The sequence below is a fragment of the Macaca nemestrina genome, chromosome 7, assembly GCF_043159975.1.
Source record: "Macaca nemestrina isolate mMacNem1 chromosome 7, mMacNem.hap1, whole genome shotgun sequence".
NCBI lineage: Eukaryota > Metazoa > Chordata > Mammalia > Primates > Cercopithecidae > Macaca > Macaca nemestrina.
Genome location: NC_092131.1, coordinates 22,322,065 through 22,348,570, shown reverse-complemented (window position 1 = coordinate 22,348,570; position 26,506 = coordinate 22,322,065). Strand labels below are relative to the sequence as shown.

Sequence of the window (26,506 nt, the reverse complement as noted above, 5' to 3'; positions counted from 1 at the left end):
CCACGGAGGAGAAAATTTTCAAAGCACTCAGCTAACTTCTGCTGCAAGATTTCCCATTAGCAGGACCTGGTTGTTTCGATACCAGATTTACATTCCCCAGGAGGAAAGCAAAACAAATTTGGAATACGAGGGTTCCTGCTCCCCAGAAACTAAATTTGCTTTTAAGTAGAAAGAGTAAGAAGTGATCAGGTGGTTCTCTTATTTTCTAAGCCAAGCAAGTACATTTTTCAAAATATCATATATATATATGTGTGTGTGTATGTAGTGTGTGTGTGTGTGTGTGTGTGTGTGTGTATGTATGTATGTAAAGGGAAATCAGGAGAGCAAATTTAAGATTTGCGAAAAAATTAGACTTACAAAAGGGATGTTTAATGACACCTTTTGAAGCAAATTTTTTACAAGCTAATTAGTAATTACAAATGCCTTTGCATATTTTCACTTGAATCAGGAAAGAGGAAAATGGCCATTCTCTGAACATTCCTGCTGTTTCAATTCACAGGACAGAAATTTAGTTACGCCGTGAATGGAGAGAGTAGAGAGTATATAATAGTATTTTTTCAGCATAGGTCAACAGCCTGGTTCTGATCCATGGCTAAATTTTAAGCCACCTATGGCAAAAAGAGAAAAATTAAAATAATGTTCATAAATAAAGCTAACTATTTAATCTAAAGAACCATCATTATGTATTTCCTATCTTTAAGAAATATTGATGATGGTAAATGTTATTTTCACTCCTAATGTCTTTAATGAATAAATTTGAAGTGAGCCACTATATGTTAATCTCTAAGCCTTTTTTTTTCTTATTGACAAAATTTAAAAGTCAGAAACCTTCCAGTATATACTGAAGGCATCGAGCTCATAATCATTTAGCATGGCTTCATTCGCCAGGAAATGAGCTTTATCTTGCCTACATTTGGGACGAAAACGTAGTAAGAACACTTATATATGTTCTCCATCGTGTGTTTTGAGAGGCAGAAATCAATCTGCATATGTACAAACGTAGATTCCTGTATGACATGCTGACCTACTACAACTTTGAAATTTTGAGATATTTCCAATAACCACTGAATCCAAGGGCGATTTTCTCTTTGGATCACCTTTTCTCCGAGGATGATTTGGCAGATGCTCTTTCATGAAGAGGCTCTCTAAGAACTAATATTTCCAGATTCATACAATCCAGAAACAAACAAACAAACAACAAAAACCCCTAGCACAGAGAAACTGTGGCCCGGGAACCCAGAAGAGATGAGAGCCCTGCTTTAACAAGGAACTAAAAAGTGCCTCCAGGCGACCCATGCTATCAATAGATGCATCATCAGCCTGACACCTAGAAGAGTGGGAAGAGCTGGCAAAAGGGTTGTAGATTGGAAATAAAATGTCATGGACTGACAGGTTTAAAACCTGATTGTCTGGTATTACTGTCACAATTCGTAATTATGTGAAAATGACCAAAGCCTGGAAAAGAATGTAAGTCTAGTTATCGTGTGTATAAGCAAAAGCATGGGGCTGCATGATAGAAACTGCCAGATTCAAAGGCATCATATTCCTTTGCAGCTGGTCAAAGAGGAGAATGAGAAAACTGTAGTACTTAGCCTGGGTATGTCGTTTCTTGCCCTTTCCTGCTAGCTTCTGGACTTTTCTATCAGAATTGTGGATAAGACAGCACAAACTGGGTAGATGGAATTCAGAACTTGATGGTTTTAAGTCCCAAGAGATGACAAAAGAAGTGGCTGACAACTGGGTTAACACCCTGCAGCATCTGGTAGGAGTTAGGCTACTGTCACGCATTTATCATTACTTCCATCTCCAAGGATAGAGAGCACCCTTTGTTGAGTGTCTCAGAGTCCTTGGAAATGCATTAGTCTTTTGCTCCCACAGATAAGTAAGGATGCTCCTCCCATACATCTTACAATTATGGACGGTTCCCAGAAAATATAAGATAATATAAGAAATGTGCCTAACTGTCAGGATAGTAGGAGTTTTGCATCAAGAGTCATATATTAGTCACCCTGCTGCACATCTAAAACTCTATGTTGAAAACATATCAACTCCTGTAGTAGCGAAAGTGGCAAGACCTCCTTTGATTTATATCTATGCATTAGGTTTTAATTTTCCAAATGATAAAGGAGGGGCCAGTGATTTTGAGTTACATAGTTTTCCCAAGTACGATCCTACAAAAGAAAATAATCCATATTCTAAGGATGAATCTGTAAATTCAAGTTTGCCTTCTTCCTAATGCTGTTCCTTCAAGGATCTGACCTTAAAAATAAGAGCATACAAGGGATATTTCTTATCTGTCTGACATCCAGAGCGTCCACACATTTGACATTGGCTATGACAGTAGTGAAATTTGGGGAGAGAATTCTGGGATTCGTCCTCACTCATCAGGAATGTCACACGTCTGTGCCTCTGCTATTATCTGAACCATGGAATAAAAGGTGTAGGCACAAAGCCATGGGAAACCATTCGATGAGGATAGAATAGTCTAGATTATTAGACCAATTCTGACTTGCTGAATTGTGTGACTACTAGAAGTTGCCTCATGTCTATGGATTTTCAAAATAGAACATTGTCATATATAGTGTCAAGTACTTTTCAGCACTGAATCTCTGCCATGCTATATAACCTCAAACCAATTCACTATCACCCATTCTTTCTCCTTTGAGATGAGGGGCAGGATGGTCACTAGAGGCTTTTCCAAGTATGAGATTTCATCCTTTCTGACGTCTAATTCAACCAAATATGTTGGGCATTTATGGTATAAAACTTAGTCTCACATGGATTATTTTCCCGTAAGAGTTATTATTAGCCCTATATTATAGATTGTTTAATTCCAGAGCTGAGAGAAGCTAAGGGATCTGCTTTGAGATCCCATTTTAGCCGGAAAGGATGTGTTGGGTTTTTAACTCCTCATAAAATAACTTCAAATCCAAGACTCAGACTTCCTCAGTGACCACCTTAACTCTCTCTCATGAATGTTCTTAAGGATTTGATCTTTAGGCCTCTTTTTTCCTTTAAACCTCTGGGAGGGCCTGTGGCCTGCTTCACTCAGAAGGTAAGTAAACCAGCCATCTCAGCCTTTGCAGTTCTTACCTCAGATCTGATCTTCATCAAAACCCTCTTACAAGATAGCAAGGTCGTTCTAAGCTGTCTTGGGAGTTGGGGCACAAAGCAGGTAAAGATGGCAAGGCCCTGCAGTGCTGGCCATTCCTGAAAACTCAGGACTAAGTTTTTTCTTGAGTTTCTGGAGAAACTCTGGAGATAGTATAAACCTCCAGTGTAGATGTTTATTTTATTTTTTCTCAAAACATATTCAAAACCTCCAAAGGTATAAACATTAGTGAAACACAAATTCCTACCCTCTCTCTTCCTCAAGTGTCCCTTCCCCTGGTAAGCATGGTAAAAGAAGGACTTTATCTCACAATTTGTATAAACTATTGACCATGAATGATTGCTTCTCTCATCTCACTCAGCTTGGCCAGTGCTACTACTAACTCCTGGTAGGAAGCTGCTTTCCGCATAGGTGCCAGTGGACAGGTAACATGGCTTATCATGCATATATCTGACCTCAGTGAATGATGACAAAACACATCAAATTAGAAACTCTCTGTGTGAAATACAATTTTTCCTATAGTTCAAATTACCTGTGGCCCAATACATACTATTCTTCCTGGATAATTTTTAAACAATAAAGTTAGGCAAGTGGAGATTAAAATAGCTGGTTTATACTAATAAAAATCAGATTTGAGGATGTGGCTTAGGTGTGTGACCACAATGGACTTCCTACTAGTGAACCCCAGAATCAGCCTTATGCCCCTAAGCCCAGGCAGCACTGAATAACCATAGGCTTCTCTGTATTGATGTTGTCCCTGTCACGTGGAGTGGGAGGACCAGGCAGAATGCATTCTCTCTGTGGGCATACTAGTTCTCAAGGGGAAAAAAGGGAGAAGGGGTACCCTGTGCTTATGAGTTCCTTACCCAAACTCAGCATTCTGACAACTTCCTCCTCTTCCCTGGAAGAAGCGTAAGTGAGTGGGTGGGGAAGGAGGCCAGGAATGTTTAGAAAAATATGCTCTTCTCCTTAGAAACCAGAGAAATAGGGAATAAGTGAATCCCCAAACACAGAAGATAAGCATCTTTGGACTTAAGCAGTTCCCGCTCATGTGGAAGTTTCTAGTTTCTAACTTTGCTTAGGTATTTGTAGCTTTCATATCAGTCTATGAAAATGCCAGCTTCTCCTAAGGTTTTTCTAGCCTCTATTGTAAAATCAGTTGCCCACTTTTTGGAAAACTCTTGTCCTCTGACACTGGATGGCTTATACTGTTATCTATCACTTTCTTTGCATAAGTAGCATTTCCCATGTGAACTTCTCAGCCTGTAATAACAGCCTCAAAGGGACTCATTCAGGATAGCCCACGGTGATGGCATTTGGCATCTAAATTCATGGCATAATTCACTTGAGCAGGTGGGCACTTTGGGATGAATTTTGGCACTCGTAGTCTTGCCAGAGTGGATGTTTCTCCCTACACTCCCTACCCTGGCATCTGTGTCCTTTGTGGTCTATAGATATACCTTTCTATTCTCTTACACTGCTGGTTGTCTAGGAGCAAATATTGACTGTCTCACAGCCAGCACCCAAGGACAGATTCTTTCAGTTAAAATGTCATAGGTATGGTTTACCATTAACAGACGTAATGACCAGCCAAGTTAGAATAATAATCCTTCAAAATTTCTGTGATGAGCATTGACTTAACGCTGTGATCTAGTGACTTTAAACTCTTCTTCCCACACTACATTTTGTTTCACTCTTTGAGAACCAAATCATGGCTTCCTTGACTTTTATATGGGATATCCAATTAGTACTTTTCAATAATTTAAATTCAGTCATCCTGTAAGTGTCATTTGGAGTCTGCTTTGATGAAATCTTATCTGAGAACTCTAGCTGAGGACTGACTCTGATCTCATATAGTACTTGTCTGCATTAACTATTTCCATATTATATTATTTGTCTTGGCTTAAGCAAAATTTATTTTCAAAAATCCCTAGTACTTTCTTGAAAGCACTGACCTTGGCTTACACATGTCGCAAATCTTCTACATTATGTGTTCACTGAATGCTAATTGGTCGGCTAAAGAATTTGTACTCGTCTGACACTGTGTTTGAGAATAATGCTGCCTAATTACTCATACTTCTTTATCAGAGTGCCATGCTTTGATTCAACTTAATGGGGATAGGAGGAGGAGGAAGAGGAGGAGGAGGAGGAGGAGGAGGAGGGAGAGAACTAAGAAATTGAAGCCAGATAATTAAAATGATTCAGCCCAAAGATGTCCTGTTAGTTAACAACAGATATAAGACCCAAAATTTAGTTCTTCTGACAGTAAGATGAGGTTTCTATGTCATCATGCTGAATCTTTCTGAGCTACGTTGGCACTTTCTCTTGTCCAGGAAGCTGTCCCTATTATCAAAATTAGAGCCTGAAGCCATAGAGGATTGAGATTGAATTGATTTTAGGTGGGGTACAGCAATCTGCCTTTTTAGCAAGCACCCAAGGTGATTTTAAGCAGATAGTTTCAAAACAACCTGGGAAACAACTCTAGTCTTACCATCAATTATTCTTGCTATCTTCTACTTACTGTATTATTTTTTCCCTAGGCCTAACTCCAGTATATTTGTATTGTGGTGAGTAAGAATGTTTGGAAATAGTCAGGAAACAGTCATGTCATCAACAAGACAGTGTTTTATTGCAGCAAAAGTGACTCTAGTCTACCACCACCACAGCCATAGCCACATGCCTGTAAGAGTAACACAAAATCACAGGCCTTTTCCTCCTACCTACTCACAACAAGCCCCAGGATCCAGTGTATAATCTTCTCTACTTTACAAGCTTTTAACCAGCAGTGACAGACAATTAGATTCACTAATTTGAATGTATTTCTGACATACTTAAAAGAAATAGCAGCAACATATTCTCCAAAAGCAGGGACTTCAAAGACAAATTCCATTTACTATTGTACCTTCAAGAGTAGGACACAATAATTTTTTTTAAATTATTTTTATTTAAGTAGTTTTGGGCATACAATAAGTTTTTGGTTACATGGATAAGTTCTTTCAGTGGTGATTTCTGAGATTTTAGTGTACTTATCACCCGAGCAGTATACATTGTACTCCGTAGTCTCTATCCCTCACCCTGCTGAGCCCCCAAAGTCTATTACATCATTCTTATGCCTTTGCATTCTCATAGCTTAGCTCCCACTTATCAGTGAGAACATATGGACACAGGGCAGGGAACAGCACACCCTAGGGCCTGTCGTGGGGTGGGGGCATTTGGTTTTCCGTTCCCGAGTAACTTCACTTAGAAAAATGGCCTCCAGCTCCATCCATGTTTTCAAGAAAGACATGCTCTCGTTCCTTTTTATGGCTGAGTAGTAGTACATGGAGTATATATGCCACATTTTCTTTATCCACTCATTGGTTGATGGGCACTTAGGTTGGTTCCGTATCTTTGCAATTATGAACTGTGCTGCTATAAACATGCCTGTGCCTGTGTCTTTTTTTCATGTAATGACTTCTTTTCCTTTCGGTAGATACTCAGTAGTGGGATTGCTGGATCAAATGGTAGCTCTACTTTTAGTTCATTAAGGAATCCCCATACAGTTTTGCATAGCGGTTATACTAATTTACATTCCCACCAGCAGCATAAAAGTGTTCCCTTTCCACCACACTCATCCCAATATCCATTGTGTTTTGACTTTTTAATTATGGCCACTCTTGCAGGAGTAAGGTGGTATCTCACTATGGTTTTAGTTTGCAATTCCCTAATGATTAGTGATATTGAGCATTTTTTTCCTATGTTTATTAGCTGTTTGTATATCTTCTTTTGAGAGTTGTCTGTTCATGTCCTTTGCCCACTTTTTCATGGGATTATTTCTTTGTTGTTGCTTATTTGTTTGAGTTTCTTGTAGATTCTGGATATTAGTCCTTTGGCAGATGCATAGTTTGCAAATATTTTCTTCCACTCTGTGGGTTGTCTTTTTACTGATTATGTCTTTTGATATGCAGAAGCTTTTTCATTTAATTAGGTCCCATTCATTTATTTTTGTTTTTGTTGCATTTGTTTTGGGGGTCTTAATCATGAATTGTTTACCTAAACTAATGTTCAGAAGAATTTTTTGATGCTATCTTTTAGAATTTTTATGATTTCTGGTCTTAGATGTAAGTCTTTGATCTATCTTGAGTTGATTTTTGTATAAGATGAGAGATGGGGATTCAATTTCATTCTTCCACATGTGGTTTGCTGGTTTTCCCAGAACCATTTATTGAATAGGGTGTCCTTTCCCTAATTTATGTTTTTGTATATGTTGTTGTATATTTGGCTATAAGTATTTGGCTTTATTTCTGGGTTCTCTACTCTTGTTCCATTGGTCTATGTGCCTATTTTTATACCAGTACCATGCTGTTTTGGTAATTATAACCTTGTAGTATAATTTGAAGCTGGGTAATGTATTGCCTTCAGATTTGTTCTTTTTGCTTAGTATTGCTTTGACTATGTGGAGATTTATTTATTTATTTATTTATTTATTTATTTATTTTGAAACGGAGTTTCACTCTTGTGGCCCAGGTTGGAATGCAATGGCGTGACCTCGGCTTACCACAACCTCTGCCTCCCAGGTTCAAGTGATTCTCCTACCTCAGCCTCCCGAGTAGCTGGGATTACAGGCATGCGCTACCATGCCCAACTAATTTTGTGTTTTTAGTAGAGATGGGGTTTCTCCATACTGGTCAGGCTCATCTAGAACTCCTGACCTCAGGTGATCCATCCGCCTCGGCCTCCCAAAGTGCTGGGATTACAGGCATGAATCACCATGCTCAGCCTATGTAGGCTTGTTTTTTGTTCACTTTAATCTAGGCACATATCTTAAAATGCCCAATTTGTCCACAAACTCATGCTTATGTTATATCTGTGTGCTACACTGATTAGGACACAAAATGTAGAGGACTAGTGCTCGCAAACTAGGCGTTCCCGATAAGTCCTGCTCTTGCAAACAAAGCAGGGCTTTCCCAATAAGTCCTGCTCTTGCAAACGAAGCAGGGCCTTGGGGGCTTGTTTATGTGTAAACATCTTAAAAATCCAGAAAGTCAGGGAAAGGTCAGAAAAACAACAATGTGTCTTGTGACTTGGCAACATTCCACAAACGACTGTATAAAATAAAGCAGAGCGTGCCATTCAGGGCAGCCGCCATGTTTGTCTTGTCTTGTGTTGTCTTGTGTGTTCATTCCTTTGTTTAGGAAACACGCGGACCCCAACAACAAAATGCTTGAGATGAGGGACAATGCCTATCTTGCCTACTCTTTTAACTTAGAGCCGAGAACTACATCTAGAAGACAGTGTATATTCAATAAAAGTTAGGAAAATAAGGACCCTAGAGAAAATTACAGGAGGCTTCAACCACCCATAGGAGACATTACTATTGAGGTGTGTATGTTTTATAACAACAACCAATTTCTGTTAAAAAGCAAGAAATAAAATGTCATTTTTTTTCACATCTGAGGATGTAATTTCAGAACGCCATGGTACATATAAAGGACTAAATATTACCTATGAAATGTATGTGAAGTATCTAGCATTAAATCTGGCACATAGTAGGTGCTCAATGGACAATTACTATTGAAATTATTGCTGCTATTATTATAAACATTGGGTGTTTTTGTTTTTTAATTCAGGAAATAGACTGCAATTATATGGGTTTTTTTGCCATGGAAACTGAGTAAGGATTAAAATCTCCAGGAACTCTGCCTGTGAAGACAATAAGGATAGGGTTCTCTAGTTGTAATTACAGGGTTTTCTCTGAGTTAGCAGAATACAAGCCTCTGATCATTTTAAAATAAATCTGTCTTCCTACGATCATTTTAAAATAAATCTGTCTTCCCATAAATCACACATATTGAGAATAGTTTAAAAACATAATGAACAATTTTGTGGCATTTTACAAGATTATATGTTTTTTAGAGAAGAAAAGACTACACATATATACATGCAGACTCACAAGTAAGTATATATGTGTATGTATTAGAAAAAAACAGAACTTTTAAAATTGACATAGCCTAAAGTTGTCTCTCTTTATTTTAAATGTACCAAAATTTTTTTAAAGCTAAATGTATAAGTCAGAGACATACACTCTGCCCATAAATTCCCGTGGTTCAAATTTTAGACAGATATTACACTGCAAAAAATTCTTATTTACCCACAGTCCAGACCACTAGGATAGGGAAGTACCATAAATGGACTTAATGGGATTTTTGTAAATGCTGTCCTTCAGTTTTATGCTAAAAGAGAGGGAAGCAGTAAGCAAATACACTGTTAAGGCTTTGGTCGGATGAAACAACCTCTAGAATGTGTAAAGGATTAGGGAAGCCTGCCCAAGCTTTCATGACCAGTGGTTCTTAACCTTTCATTTCTTAGGGATTACTCTAAGAGCCTCATGAAAACCACTGGTTTTCTCTGAAGAAATGTACTTTCACACATGCACATAAAATCTGGCATACAGTTTCAGGGTGTTCACAACTCCTGGAGAAATTAAGTTTAAGAAAAAGCCCACATACTAGTTATTTAAAAGGTTTCCAGCTGAGGTTGTGAGCCATGACCCTTCCTTGCCAAATGCTACATGTTTCCACTCAGTGACTCAGCCCGGGGAGAGCCAGTGTAAAGTCCAGATGTGAGCAAGTGTACCAGCATAGGTGGACACTACTTTCTTAGAAACTATGGAGTGTACCAGCATAGGTGGACACTACTTTCTTAGAAACTACGGAAATGTTGCTGAATGCATGACTCTGGTCTTTTCTTAAGAATGATGTCCTATGACCTCTTTTCTCTTTGAAAATTCCAATAATCTCAAGCATTGTGGAAGACAGTGTGGCAATTCCTCAAGGATCTAGAACTAGAAATACCATTTGACCCAGCAATCACATTACTGGGTATATACCAAAGGAATATAAATCATGCTACTATAAAGACACATGTACACGTATGTTTATTGTGGCACTGTTTTCAATAGCAAAGACTTGGAACCAACTCAAATGTCCAACAATGATAGACTGAATTACGAAAATGTGGCACATATTCACCATGGAATACTATGCAGCCATAAAAAAGGATGAGTTCATGTCCTTTATAGGGACATGGATGAAGCTGGAAATCATCATTCTGAGCAAACTATTGCAAGGACAGAAAACGAAACACCGCATGTTCTCACTCATAGGTGGGAGTTGAACAATGAGAACACATGGACACAGGGCAGGGAGCATCACACCCCAGGGCCTGTGGTAGGGTGGGAGGTTGGGGGAGGGATAGCATTAGAAGAAATACCTAATGTAAATGATGAGTTAATGGGTGCAGCAAACCAATGGCACATGTATACATATGTAACAAACCTGCACATTGTGCACATGTACCCTAGAAATTAAAGTATAATAATAAAAAAAAAAGAAAATCCCAAGAATCGTCTCCTTATTAAATTGTGATAAGTGGAATTGTCCTTTCAGATGCTATTTAATTATCAGCATGTCAAAAATCTGATAAAGTAATCACAAGTATTTACTTCATGCTTGGTGTATCTCTGGCACTGTACTAGACTCTATGGCGGTCAGTGCAAAACAGCGTAAGGCACAGTCTTACCTATCCTTGAAGAAATTCAGAACTGCTTGAGAGGTCTGAATAACTTTTGAAACAAGGACATACCTAATGAATAGCATGCACCTAACAAATCTCGAGATGTTTGGCATTATTATATATGTCACTAAAGGAACATACAGTACATTTTAGCTTGCCAAAATGTGGTGTCTTATGTAGGAACTTAGTTGCAACAGTATCTTGGGGCTCAGCCAGGCATTGCCCTCTGGTTTATAAGAGAGAACATATTTATTTGTTATATAGCCACATAAAACTAAAATACCCACCCACAAGAAGCTCTATTGCAAAGTATGAAAGTGGCAACCAAATTCAGTATAGAAAAAAAGAGTTATAGTTAAAATAAACATGAGGAATTCTAAGAGCACAAAGCAGCAACAACTTCCTCGGACTTGGGGACGGGAAAGGCTCATTAGAAGTGGCAACAGATGAGACAGAGAACAGTGAAAGAGAAAGGAAGGATGTGGAGAGGGAGGAAGAGGGAGAAGACACCAGGGAGGGGAATGGAGAAAGGGAATTGGAGAGAAGGAAGGGGAGAGAAGTTATTGCAAGGGGGAAGTACAGGAGAGGTAATGGCTTATTTGGGGCCAGGTGAGTACAGTGGATTACCTGAAGAAAGAAGTGTAGTGGGTGTGAGTGTGGCAGGGGTAGTGGAGTGAGAAGGAGGCTGGGTTAGAGTAGACTTGAGTAAGATCCTACAGAGCCTTGGGAAACTGACTAGAATATTAGACTTTATGTTGAAGGTAATGGAGAACTCCTAAAATTTTGTAAAAGGAAGAACTAATGGAGCATATTTGCAACTCAGGGAGGTAAGTCTATTTGGCAGCAGTGTGCAATGGATGATAGGAGAAGGCAGCCACATGGAAGACCAGAGATTCTGTCAGGAGGTGGTTCCAACAAAGCACCCCATTCAAAAGTGGGCAAAGGACACGAACAGGCACTTTTCAAAAGAAAATATACATGTGGCCCACAAGCAAATGAAAAAAAAAGCTCAATATCACTGATCACTAGAGAAATGTAAATCAAAACCACAGTGAGTTGCGATCTCACAGCAGCCAAAATGGCTATTACTAAAAAGTCAAAAGTAACAGGTGCTGGCAAGGTTGTGGAGACAAAGGAACGCTGACACATTGTTGGTGGGAGTGTAGGTTATTTCAAACGTTGTGGAAAACAATGTGACAATTCCTCAAAGACCTAAAAACAGAACTAACACTTGACCCAGCAATCCCATTACTGTGCATATACCCTAAAGGAATATAAATCATTCTATCATAAAGACACATGCATGCATATGTTCATTGCAGCACTATTCACAATAGGAAAGACATAGAATCAACATAAATGTCCATCAATGGTAGATTGGATGAAGAAACTGTGGTACACATACACCATGGAATACTATGCAGTCATAAAAAAGAATGAGATCATATTCTTTGTGCGAACATAGATGGAGCTGGAAGCCATTATCTTTAGCAAACCAGGGCAGGAGCAGAAAATCAAATGCCTCACTTATAAGGCACTTAAAGTGGGAGTTAAATGATGAGAACACATACACATATAGAGGACAGCAACAGATATGGTGGCCTGCTGGAGGGTGGAGAGTGGGAGGAGGGGAAGTATCAGGAAAAATATCTAATGGGTACTAAACTTAGTGCCTGGGTGACAAAACAATCTGTACAACAAATCCCTATGGTACAAGTTTACTTATGTAACAAATCTGCACATGTACCCCCTAAACCAATAATAAAAGTTATATTTAAAAACAAAAAGAAGGAGGAGGAGTGAAACTGAAGCTGCCGTCGGTGTGTGGAGGGCATGATTTAAAAACAAATCAGGGAAATAGAACTAATACTACCTGGGACTAATTAGATGGAGGGATAAGCCATGAAGGCAGTCAAAGAGGAGTCCCAGTTTCTAGACTTGGGCATTTATTGGCTTGTGCTGCTACTCATCAAGATAAGGAATAGAGACTCAGGACCAGAAATGAGGCGAAAGGTAAGGAATAAATTTCTGGTGTGTCTTTGGTGTATCCAGGCAGAGATGTCAAGCAGCTTGATCAATAGATGCTCTGAAGTTCAAGACCGACGTTGCCCAAACATACAGAGCTGGGAGTCATCAGTATGCAAGTGATTACTAAATTGCAGGAGTGATTTAGAACTCTTAGAGAGAGTATGCATAGTGTCCTCTCCCTATAACATTGCTAGGAAGTGGTTCTAAGAAAAATTTAATAATTTAATCATTTCAAAGCTTTTTTTTTGACATTTTAACGTCTCTAAATCAAAATGTCTCTTAAAATTAATGGAACTTCATTGTTTAGTTGACAGTACTTTTTCCCTAGGATTAGAAAAATAATAGTTTCTTATAATCAATGACATTTTTGATTCATAAAATAATATAGCACATCAAAGCAGCCTGGATCTAGTGATTGCTTAAGGAGAAGGCTACATTTATTTAAGTTAAAGAAGCAGTTTATGAAAAAACATGCATTAAAAAAATGGTAGTGTAGGCCAGACACGGTGGCTCATGCCTCTAATCCCAGCATTTTGGGAGGGCCAAGGTGGGCGGATCACGAGGTCAGGAGTTCGACACCAGCCTGGCCAACATAGTGAAACCCCATCTCTACTAAAAGTACAAAAGAAAAAATGAGCTGGGCATGGTGGCGGGCACCTGTAGTCCCCGCTACTTGGGAGGCTGAGGCACGAGAATCGTTTGAACCTGGGAGGCAGAGGTTGCAGTGAGCCAAGATCATGCCATTGCACTCCAGCTTGGGCAACAGGGCAAGCCTCAATCTCAAAAAAAAAAAAAAATTGGTAGCGCAGGTAGTATGCTAATGATGAAAAATAGTGACATGACTCAAGTGACAAATTTGGGAGCACTGCTCTAAAGAGCTTTAATAACAGCAATAATTGCAACAACTGCAATTATTTATTGTACACTATATGTCACACTGTGCAGGTGCTTAACTAAGTATACATGTATATTAATTCAATCTCATATGGATCGCAGGAGGTAAGTACTGTTATTTCCTTTGTTTTACAGATTAGAAAACTTCATCAGTATGATACAGCATCAAGTCTAAGTCCTAGCAAAGAAGCAAGTCCACAATAGAAATTGGAATGATCTGATGGTACCCGGGATTGAAGCATAGCCAGAAAAAAATTTTGGAAAGTCAGTACCAAGAAGTGGAGGTTCAACAGCTTGTAGAGGAGACATAAATTGTGTTAGCAAATGACAGAATTCTAGCTACACAGCACAATTCATGAACGAACAAGATACAAAGACTCTGGAATGGAAACTTCCAAGAATAACTCAAGACCTCAGTTCCAAGAAAGGAATGGGGTGCTTGGGGAAGTCACTAGAATGAGAAATAAGGAGCAGAGTCAAGAGGTAGGTATAACAGAACTGACTGAGTCTTTTGGAGAAAAACTTTGGGGATAGAGATAGAGTAATTCTTGGTAGACTCCAGGATATGTACCAGGAAGTGGCTTGGGAACTGCTTCAGACTTAGTCAACTTTTGGTTCAAATTGATTCTGGAACTGAGGAAGGAACTAGCTTATAAAAGGGGGATGAAGATGCCAAAGTTGTGAGAAATGAGAGGTTACGGAGGCTAGAGAATCAAGCAGGACTTGAAATCAACAAGAAAGTGTTCAGGAATTCCTTGGCTGTCTGATGTTATCAGTTGTGAGGAAAACTCAGTCTCAGATAATAGCGATGAAGATAGAAATCTCCAATAGTTTCAAATAGCTAGATTTTTTTGCCCTTCCAATTTATGAGTCAAAAACAATAAAGAAAACCCTGCCACAAGCAATTTACCAATTTATCAAACCTGCACATGTACTGCTGAAACTAAAATAAACGTTTAATAATAATAATAATAAAGCATGAAAAATTTTTAAATCTGTTGTGATTTAGCCAGATCTATCGATTAAAAACAAAAAGTAAAAATATTTATAAGAATACTGTTAATATCCAGCCTGGACAACATGGTGACACCCATCTCTACAAAAAAAAATACAAAAATTAGCCAGGCACGATGGCACATACCTGTGACCCCAGCTACTCGGGAGGCTGAGGTGGAAGGATGGCTTGAGTCTGGGAGGCCGAAACTGTAGCGAGCTGTAATTGTGTCACTGCAATCCAGTCTTAATGACAGAAGGAGACCCTACCTCAAAAAAAAAAAAGAATACTGTTAATATTAATAACTGAAATATAATGTCGCTTATCATGTTCCCCATGCTATATATTTCACATCTACTAACTAAACTCTCCAGATAACACAATGAAGAAAGCCTATTATTACCATATCTATTGCTATACACAAGGAAACTGAGGCTCAGTGATGTGATGTAATTTGCCCAGGAACTAGAAAACAGAGACAAGAATCAAACTCAGGTCACTGACCATGAAGCCTACGGTCTTTCCACTATATTATTCTGCTAAAGACCGGCCTGGCCAAGATGGTGAAATCTCATCTCTACTAAAAATACAAAAATAATTAGCCAGGAGTGGTGGTGGGCACCTGTAATCCCAGCTAGTAGGGAGGCTGAGGCAGAGAATTGATTGAACCCGGGAGGCGGAGGTTGCAGTGAGCCGAGATTGCACCACTGCACTCCAGCCTGGGCAATAGATCAAGACTCCATCTCAATAAATAAATAAATAAATAAATAAGGGCCAAGTGTGGTGGCTCATGCCTGTAATCCCAGCATTTTGGGAGGCCAAGGCAGGCGGATCACCTGAGGTCAGGACCAACCTGGGCAACATGGTGAAACCCCATCTCTACTAAAAACATAAAAATTAGCTGGATGTGGTGGTGGGCACCTGTAATCCCAGCTACTTGGGAGGCTGAGGCAGGAGAATTGCTTGAACCTAGGAGATGGAGGTTGCAGTGAGCCGACACAGTGCCACTGCACTCTAGCCTGGGTGACAGAGTGAGACTCTGTCTCAAAAAAAAAAAAAAAAAAAAAAAAAAAATTAAACTCTCAGATGAAATTTTTGATGCTGGTAATAGGTAAAAAGCTATTAAATTCAAAATTCAAGTAGTTAAGGAGAATATAGATCTCTCTGCTAAAATGAAGAACAACTTCAGAATTGTTAAGGCTTTCCTATACAGATCATCAGTAAGTAAATAAGCCTCAACTTTTCCAAAATGCGAAACACACCTATGTGTCAAGGAGTCCTGGTTTTTATGCAATTCAGGTATTAAGAGGGAAGAAACAAACTAGATTCATGAGGTTTCATGGGGGTCTAAGCTTAGGATGTGAGTTAGAAAATGACAAAATCCTTGAAAAATTCTAGGTCGGGGCGGACAAACTGCAGCCGTGGACCAAATTGTGCCAACTACCTGTTTTTGAACAATCTGTAAACTAAGAATGGTTTCTACATTTTTCAATAGTTAGAATAAAAAATAAAACATATACCAAATACAATATTTCATGACATGTGAAAATGATATAAAATTCAGTATTTGGTGCCCATAACTAAAGTTTATCAACACACTGCCACATTTATTCATTGACATATAGCCTGCGGCTGCTTTCTCGCTACAACAGCAGAGTGCAGTGGTTGCAGCAGAGACCACAAAGTCTTACTATCTTACCCTTCACACACACACAAAATGTTTCCTGATCCCTGCTCTAAAAGAAAAATGAAAAAGCATCTTTTTCAAACCAAGCATTCATAACTCCTGAAAAGGTAGATCCCAGTGGTTAATGAATAAATTTCATTGATAAAATTGGTGGAGAGTCGGGTGTGGTGGCTCACACCTGTAATCCCAGCACTTTGGGAGGCCAAGGCAGGCAGATCACCTGAGGTCTGGAGTTCGAGGCCTATCTGGCCGACATGGTAAAACCCCATCTCTCCTAAAAATACAAAAATTAGCCAGTGTGGTGGTGGGCGCCTGTAATCCTAGCTACTCCAGAGGCTGAGACCGGAGAATCACTTGAACCCAGGAGGCAGAGGATGCAAAAAACCAAGATCGCATCACTGCACTCCAGCCTGGGCAACAGAGTGAGACTCTGTTTAAAAAAAAAAAAAGAAAGAAAAAGATTGTTTGAGAAAACACCTCTGGTCTCTACTCCCACATCTCTGTCTTCCCTTTCGCATCCCATATTTTCAATCCTGGTTAGACATTATTTTTAGAACTTAGAACCTGATATCCTTCTACCTTGAGTTTTTGTTTATGCTGTCACCTGGTTGGAACAGTTTCCCCCTCCCACTTCTGCACCAATAATTATTATTGTTGCTCAATCATATAGCCTACAACAAAAATATGCAGATAAATTAAGACTTATTTTAAATTTTTCTATAATTATGAATCTTTAAATATTACATTTTTTCTCATAGAATAAGTTGTCATTACAATGATTAATAATGTTCAGTTGACTAGACAATGGAATTATTTTGTAGATTAGATTACAATTATTAAACATAAAAAGGGAAATGTCATTATGTAAGTATCCTTAATAAGATAAATTGGGTTATTTTAATCTATTTTTTTCTAGGTTCATATGTCTTGAATGAATATTAATTACTGATAGAATAGCACAGGACTCAGCATCAAGGTTTTTCCTCCCCATTTTTCATTATTGTCTTTGTTTTTAGATGTAGCACTGAGAAAATATGTTATCATAAATAAGTAGTTGGGAATAGAAGAGTTTGGGGAGACTCAATTCATAGCCCACCTTGGAGTTTCACCACAGACATTAACTTGTAATCTGACATCTAAAAATATTTTTTATGTTTCCTCACTCTTCCACTGTATTAGGTTCTCATTCTTTCTTTTCTAAGCAAATAATTGGAAATCATTTAGATTCGCAAAGGGATTAGTTACACAGTCCTTAGTGATTCATTTTCTTATCACCATTGCTCTGTTAGTGAAAAGTTCTTACACATCTAAGTAGAACCTCAGAGACCTGATTTTTTCTTGTAACTGGAAGAAGAGCTACCCTGAAAGGGAGGTAGGAAAGTTCCATCTCAGATAGATTGACTTTAGGAACATGTAACGATGGAGTCTACTGTCTAGACAGTGATGTCTGTAGAATTCTTTGGCTGCTCCTACTACCCTGAAAGTCTACTATATACATCTGCCAAGTACATGTAGCCCAGTGTGAAAACTGTTGTTGTAAATGTCTCTATCGTCACTGTATAAACTGTATTCACCTCTGCATCTCCACGTGGCCGATACAACGTGTGTTCAGTTGTGTTCAATAAATTGAATTTAGATGATTTGCAGATCTAATTATATCATAAGATTCTAACTCTCATTAAAATGTGACATTTTCCTTCCTTGTCATTCACATATGAGCCAGAAATGTCTACATTTCCCACAATTAAAAAAAAAAAATTCAACATTTTCAGCTTTCAAGGACACAGTTTTTCTCTAACAAAACCCTATAAAGAAATTCAATACCATATTTCTAACCCTTTTTGAGAAAGGGGGAACAAGAAGCCTTGGGCTTTAACAATACACTAACCTTACCTTTTGAAAATGTGGCTATTGAAAGAACAGATTAATTAACACTCTAAGAGCTAGGTTATATTCACAAATTAGAGAACTCAGTCAAGGTGGCTTCTGGCCAAAATAAGAGTGCTAAGTTGCTAATTAGCTTTGCGTATTATTTGCAGGAAGGCGTTTATTCTGTCTCTGAGAATAAAGTATATATTAGAGCTACCTCAATTATTAAGAAACTTGATATATTGCAACTAGCCAAAAATAATGATGGAATAATAGAAAAACCTGAATACTTGCATTTTCTAAAACAACTTTAATTTACGTTCTGCCTTTTTTCCACAGTTACCTTTTTCTATACCCAAAAACTAAAGGAAGGATAAATCACAATACAGGAGTTCTCTCTGTTATAGAACATTTTCCCAGGTACCTTTTCCCCTGCCAAGCACTCTTTTGTCTATAAAGGCAAAGAAAAAAATTGATTCCATTCAATTTCTTCTAAACCTGCTACTGTAGTTTTATAAGATAGGAAAACCAAGGGCAAAACCATCCAGATTGGCTGCCTGTAGTAATAGAATGACCTGAAGTCTATGGTTTGCTTTGTCTTTATAGATATACCATAAATTTCAGGATTTGCTTTTCTATATCTACATTTCTTTATTGGCGTTCCACAGTTAAAATCGCTGACCCCATTAGATGCTTGTTCCTAAAGTAAGCATTGAGCTTTCAGCTTTTCTTTTTTCTTTTAAATGGTAATTTCTGCCTTGAGGACACTGGTTTATATTTCTGGAATGACCAGTTTGACAGAAAATCCCAAACTATACTATTTGCAAATGGATCTGCAATACTAAGACCAATATATGTCAAGGTTGGTTTCATTTAGGAGAAAAGTTGGTCTGAGTGTGAGCCTAAGTGTAACTTAAATTTCATAAAACTGTGTACCATTATCTCTATTGAACAGACACAAAACCTAGGACTACAGACACAGTAAGGTAGCCAACAAGGCTATTAAAATGCAGATCTGGGATTGCTGACTGCATCCTCAGTGCCCTTTCTTAACATACCATGCTGTAAACGCACTTTAATTCTAGAGAGAAGCACTCATGGATAGGCAAGTACTTAGAACAGTCAGTACCCAAGGCAAGGCCAGAGACACTTCCTTTCTCTTCTTAGTATAGAAACACATACCAAAGAAAGTTCAGAATTGCCAGTGGATATACAATTAACCACGTATTGACTTATTCATTACCAATCATAAATGAGTGCTATTTAAGTACCTAAACAAATGACAATTATTTACATTTGAGTTGACGTGACTGTAGGTAACAAACTGTCCAAACATTTTAAAAATGTTTGTCCTTTAGGACCCTCAGAGACTATAAAAAAAAAAAGGAACACGTTTATATAGATAAATAATGCATTATGTTTGTAAAAATAAACAGAATTGTATACCATAATAATACGTTAAAGTATCCTACAAATAACTAAAATTTGAAATACTCAAATGAATTCTAAAATCCATCCTCTGCTTACCTCCCTCTCAACCTCCATTTCCACTTCTCTGTAGCCTCCTGCAGCCCTGCTGGTCACTCCAATGTCAACATACACAAAAGCAGAAAATTCTTCAACACAAGAGGCAGCTCAATCTTGAAATAACCAAACATCTAATAGCATCTTTCTCACCAAATAAAAAAATATATATATTACAAAACTCTTTCTTCTCTCTATTTCTCTGCTCAGGGACTTCCTCACTTCTTGCCTTCCCTTAGTGGCAAAATTCCTTATAGTTATGGCCTGCATCCACTGTCTCCATGTCTCTCCTTCTGTATTAGTTTGTTCTCAAGCTGCTAATAAAGACAAGCCTGGGACTGGGTAATCTATTAAGGAAAGAGATTTAATGAACTGAAAGTTCCAGCTGGATGGGGAGGCCTCACAATCATGGCGGAAAGAGAAGGGGAAGCGAGACACATCTTTTATGGCAGCAGGCAAGAGAACTTGTGCAGGGGAGCTCCCATTTATAAAACCATCACATTTCATGAGACTTACTCACTATCACAAGAACACTATGGGGAAAACTGGCCCCATGGTTCAATTATCTCCACCTGGCCCCACTCTTGACATGTGGGGATTATTACAATTCAAGGTGAGACTTGGGTGGGGACACTGCCAAATTTTATCACTTTCCCTTCTTGCTTGAAGTCACTAAAGTCAGGTTCTGTCCAGCAGAACTCCACGACAAGAACATTATTGTTTTCAAGTTCATCAGCGGCCTTTGTCATGGACAGAATTACATCTCTCTCAAATTCACATGTTGAAGCCCTAACCCTCAACGTGACTGTTTGGAGATAGGATATCTTAAGAGGTAATTAAGGTTAAATGAGATCATAGGGTGAGATTCTAATCCCATATGACTGGTGTCCTTATAAGAAAGAGAAAAAGCTGGGATACATTTGTACAGAGAAAAGTCCATATGAGAACACAGTAAGAAGGCATTGTCTGCAAATGACAGAGAGAGACTTCAGGAGAAATCAACCCTGCCACCCCTCGAACTTTCAGCCTTTAGAACGGTAGGAAAATAAATTTCTGTTGTTTAAGCCACCCAGTCACTGAATTTTGTTATGGCAGCCTCAGCAGACCAATACAACCTTCACATTACCAAATTCAATGATAGTTTTTTCCATTGTCCAGTTTTACTTTACCTATCAGCAGTATCTTATAGAGTTGAACATTGACTCAGGATGCCACAACTAATTAGTTTTTCTCTTACTTTCCTACCCACTCTTTCTCATCTCCTTTTTCTACTCCTTTTCAATCATCTACTTCTAAATGTTAATAGGCTTCAGTCAGTGAACTCATCCTCTTTACTAATTATGCTTTGCCCCTAGATGATCTCATCTGGTTCCTGGCTTTAGTTACCACTTGTATGCTGATGACTATCAAATTTATGTCTCCTACCTGAAACTCTCTTCTGATCTCCAGACCTAAATATCCAACTTCCTGCAAAACACTGACACTTGGATGTCTATCAGATATCTCAAAATAACATACTGTAAACTAAAAATTTGCTATCACCTCCAACTCACCTATGCCTCCTACAGGTTTTAAATCTCAGTTAATAAAATCTCAATTTTGCTCCAGGCAAAACAATTGTGTTTTACTCATGATCCAGATCCTGTCTATCGGCAAATCTGTTGGCTGTGCCTTCAAACAGGAAGGAAAACAAGTTCCATGCTTTCATGGAACTTGTTTACAAAAATGAAGGTAAATGTAGTTGGGAAAGACCAAATAACCAATTAATTATGCCACACACAGTTTAGGTTACCTATATGCAATGGTTTGAGTGTGGCTCCTAAAGTTCATATGTTGGAAACTTAATTCTCAATGCAATAGTGTTGGGAAGTGGGGCCTAATGGGAGATGTTTATGTCATAAGGACTCCACCCTCATAAATGGGTTAATGCCAAAGGACTTGAGGCTGTGAGTTCACTCTCTTGTCTTCTATCACCCTCTTATGCCCTTCTGCCATGGGATGATGCAGCAAGCAGGCCCTCAACAGATGCCAGCACCTTGGTCTTGGACTTCCAAGCCACTAGAACTATTTCCAAGGAAATAAATTTCAGTTGTTTATAAGTCACTCAGTTTCAGGTATTCTGGTACAACAGCACAAAATGGGCTAAGACACCATCCATATAAGCCTCCCTTTCTAAGGGGTCATCTCCAGCCATACAACATTAAAGAATTGGCTTAGAAAGCCATGTTTTATTCCATATGATGATGCTTCTCCTGGGCCTAACTGATGAGACCAGGAACGAGCCACAACAGAAGGACACTGAAAGACACAGTCCTGTAAACTAATCTATCATCTTTATAGCCTCATTCAAAGAAGTGAGGTGAGACAGTAAGAGTCCTCTATCCAGCATTTGGTTTTGGAATGCTGAGAGATTGAGCCCCTGGATAGGCTTAGGACAGAGAATGATCCAGGAATGGCAATGAAGGACCAGGTGGACAGCAAAGATAAGGAGGAGGAGCAGCGGGGAACAAAATGAATGCAGATGAAGTTAGTTTATAGGGGAAGAAAACAGAAGCAAGAAAAGAGCATAAAAGCTGTGATAATAAATCAAGGTCTCAAGCGAAGACTTGCTTCTTAAACATACCAATATGTCTATAAACCACTGTTTCAAGGTAACTTGAACAGATTCTTTTTTTTTCCTTGCAAACAAGCTAGTCTAAAAAATTCACCGACTAAGTGCACTGGGAGGTTATATTTATATTAACTATATAAAAAAATGTATCTTACTCAAGCATTTGAGCAAATGTTTGTGAAGTCAGGTGCGTTTGCCTAAGGGTATCCACAAACACAAATGCACAGAATCACAGTTAAACAACTAAATGTTTAGGGCAATTGCAGACAACGGTGTCTCTCTGAATGGCATTTTGTTAAAACAAATACATTTAATGAGCTACTTGCAAATGATTTTTGTCCCTGTGAAAATCTAGTGAAGCTTAGAACTATATAGCCATAATTTAAATTCACCTGACAGAGGTAGGTGTAGTGAAGGTACAGTCTTTCATTTCATTCTTTATTTTCAAATATATGAAGCTAAAGATCAACCATAACAAGAAAAGATGGAGGGTGATCATTTCTAAGGGGATAGAAGGCACATTTTGATTTGGTGATGCTGATTTTATGGCATCTATTGTATGAAGGTGACAGAGAAAAATAGACCCCAGAGACATTAATCACACAAAATCTGTCAGTAAGGACGAACACAACCAACAATTTTACCATCAAAATGCAATCCATAATCAGGAGAAAGGGGAATTGCTTCTCTGTGTGATTCCAGCCCTGATAACTAATTACTTAGATGCCAACTCCTAAATAGTGGAGCCAAGACAGACAAAGGGTCTTTTTTCTCCCTTGGCAACAAAAGCGTTTATCAATGAACTATATTCATGTCTTTAAAAAAAATTTTTTGTTAGTTTAAGATTTGAAATAAATCATTCCTAAAACTCTGATAACTAAAATCCCTCATCTTCAGTATGAATCTACAAGTAGAAAATCTTAGAAATGTGATCAGTAGCATTTATTCCATATATCTTTAAAACAGCATGATATGCTGCTTGGAAAGTTCTAAACGTTTGTTGTTACCTTGAGTTAAAATTTCAGTAAACATTAAACCAGAAGAAAGAAGTTTTATGTAAAAGTCAGATTGGTATATATTTTTGTGTACACATGGTTTACATTTCCTGTTGAGAGTTAACAAAGGAAGTAAAATATGCAAAAGAAAGAAAAAAAAATAGTTGTCTTTGGCCTTCAGATTTCAAATCCATTAAAAGATAGGTTTTAGAGAGGTGGTTGCTTTATCTGAATTGTTTTTTTTTCTTTTTTTTTTTTTTTTTTTTCTATTCCTATCCTAGTTATTAACCAAATTAGAGTTATTACCCAAAGAATAGAGGTCCTAGAATCAGGCCCAGAGGGAATTCAAGGGCAGCAGCTTTTGTGCATGAATTTGTGCTATTCTGTTTAAAGAAAGCCATTCAGGCTTTCAATAACTTTCTTTATTTTTATCAATGTTTTAGGGGGAGCAACAAAAAAAAAGAATGAATATTGTGTGTCCATGAGGGAGGGGGAGGGTGGGGTATGTGGGATTTGAGTGGTCTAAAGACAAAACTCGAAGAGGAATTGGTGGAATTTCTATTCAGTGGTGTCTTGGGAAATGTTAAACCTAATGGGATGTTGTGGTATCCAGGTGATACAACGCAAAGCGTTCTACAAATCAGTTGCAGTGAGCAATCACTTGCAGGTTAAAGTAACTACCCCCGATAATTATCCCACACGTTTTCTGTGATTTCCAGTAAAAAGTAAGTCCCCACGCTCTCTAGATCTTATACGAAACTAAAACCTCTTTACCCAGATATGTTAGTAATTTCTTATTGAAAGCAAATTAATTCAGCCCTTTTTGGCATCAGCCACTACATTTTTATTGGCTACTCACCATGTGACTAACTTGTACAGTGTCTTCTGGGTATTCAATGGGTAACACATATTTTCTGCCCTCAAAGAGACCTGTAATCTACAAGTCTGTGGTGGAAGCAGATCTAACACATAAGAAATAACAAAGTTGGAGGGAGGAAAGGCATAGAATGGCACAAAGTGACTTAAAACGCAAAAGAAACCCGGCACCTTGACTCACGCCTGTAATCCCAGCACTTTGGGAGGCCGAGGCGGGTGGATCACGAGGTCAGGAGATGGAGACCATCCTGGCGAACACGGTGAAACCCCGTCTGTACCAAAAATACAAAAAATTAGCCAGGCGCGGTGGCAGGCGCCTGTAGCTCCAGCTACTCTGGAGGCTGAGGCAGGAGAATGGCGTGAACCCGGAAGGCGGAGCTTGCAGTGAGCCAAGATGGCGCCACCGCACTCCAGCCTCAGGACAGAGCGAGACTCCGTCTCAAAAAAAAAAAAAGCAAAAGAAATTCCCTTATTGTCAATCCCTCAATCCTAAAATAATTCATGTATAAGTGAATGTGAGGTATTATAATAGTAAAGGATAAACTAATTTTGTCCATGTTTATGCTGTTCATTAGAAAAGCTAAAAGAGTTCGGGCGCTGTGACTCGCGCCTGTAATCCTAGTACTTTGGGAGGCTGAGGTGGGAGGATCACCCGGGGTCAGGGGTGAAACCCTGTCTCTACTAAAAACACAAAAATTACCCTGTTGTGTTGACGCATGCCTGTAGTTCCAGCTGCTCGGGGAGGCTGAGGCAGGAGAAAAGGTTGAACATGGGAGGTGGAGATTGCCGTGAGCCATCACACCACTGCCCTCCATTCTGAGCGACAGAACAAGACTGTGACTCAAAAAAAAAAAAAAAAAAAAAAAAAGCTGAAAGAACTTATATTATTTAAATTTGGAAACTATGTTTCATAGCAAGTGTTAGCCAGTTTTTCTTGATATAACGCCTTCTGCAAATGTCTCTAATAATTCGTTTATTTTTCATGACCTGCTTATGTTGCTTAGGGTGACTAAACACCGCCTTTGAATCCTTCTTTATTGCTCCATTCTCTATTTCCAAGAGGCCACTCACTACCAAGGTGCCAATGAAATCTTTTCTATGGTTTAAAGTAAATACTTGATTAAGAGTTTCCTTTTCTTCACAGTATAATGCATGATGAAATATTTGAATTGATTTTTTTAAAGTATACCTATATCATCTTTACTTGTCAGAACGAGGCAGCTTTAAATTATTTTTATAGTGTTTTATGTAAATTTGGCACTTGGGTACACGAGCATCATTTGTGTTCTAAAATGTATGCAGACAGCATTTGGGTATATTATGCCAGTTGATTTATCGAGAGTACTATAGCATTCATACTTTGATATTAGTGGGCTCTGTAAAATATTGTACTAAGTGGCCATTTCTTCAAAAGATTTTTTAATCCATTTTTTTGTTTCCACAAAATGTTAGAAGCAGAGTTCTATGCTGGGTATCAGGAGTCTTAAGTCTTTCTCTCTGCTATAGCTAAACTGTGTTCTGACCTTGGGTCACATCAAAATTTTGAATGATTTCCCATTTCCTAATAACAATAGCAACAATAACAATAAAAGTTAACATTTATTGAATGCTTTATTATACACCAGGTGCTGCATGTCTTAACTCATTTAATCTTCACTTCCCTCTAATGCAGTAGGCACTGTCACAATCTGCATTCACTGTTAGGAAACAAGCCCAGAGAGCTGAGAATCCTCTAGCTAACAAGTCACAGAGCGAGTATATGCCCAGCCTGACTCCAGAATTCACAATTTCATCCAGGTTACCTTTGAAACCCAAACTCTCTAATATTCCATTTATGTCTTTCCCCCATGTGTTTTATCCTTATTCTTCAACATCCGTCCTCAACTACCTTTCGTTCCAAACAAATTAAACTCTTCCATTGCCAATTTTTCTTCTAATCTTTGCAGGCTGTGGATTTTTACTTAGGTTTGTTCCTCTGTCTGGAATGTTCTTTGCCCATCTTTACCTTTCCAAAGTCCTTGCTACCCCTTAAGAACTAATAATTACTAACAACAACAAAAAAGAACAAGTAATTACTAATAATAACCAATAGAAAAATAAAATACTCTTCAATATCACACCAAAACTTTAGCAACCAACTACATAAAGAAAAAGATATTTACAGAGTAATTGGAGAAATTTTGAATAAATGGAAGATAAACCATTTACATAGATAGGGCAATATATTATGATAATGATGTCTCTCTTCCCAAATTATCCTACAAATTCAAAGCAATCACAATAAAAATTCCAGCTGATATTTTTAGAAAATTGATAAAACTCCATCTAAAATTAATATAAAATAATAATGGTCTACAAGTAT

General features: G+C 38.3%; 1 long non-coding RNA gene across 3 annotated transcripts in view; it reads right to left on the bottom strand.

Moving 5' to 3' along the window:
- The window catches only part of LOC105467606 (uncharacterized), a 316,568-nt gene extending 292,100 nt beyond the window's left edge, over positions 1–24,468 (bottom strand). Inside the window, exons 1-2 of one of the 3 annotated variants that reach the window (XR_011625660.1) lie at positions 24,128–24,468; positions 14,730–14,847 (exon numbers count right to left, since the gene is read on the bottom strand). This is a non-coding gene — a long non-coding RNA (uncharacterized lncRNA). Of the gene's footprint in view, positions 1–14,729; positions 14,848–16,746; positions 16,947–24,127 lie in introns of those variants that run through there. The other 2 variants (XR_011625661.1, XR_011625662.1) reach the window with 2 other exon arrangements.
- Positions 24,469–26,506: the final 2,038 nt, after the last annotated feature.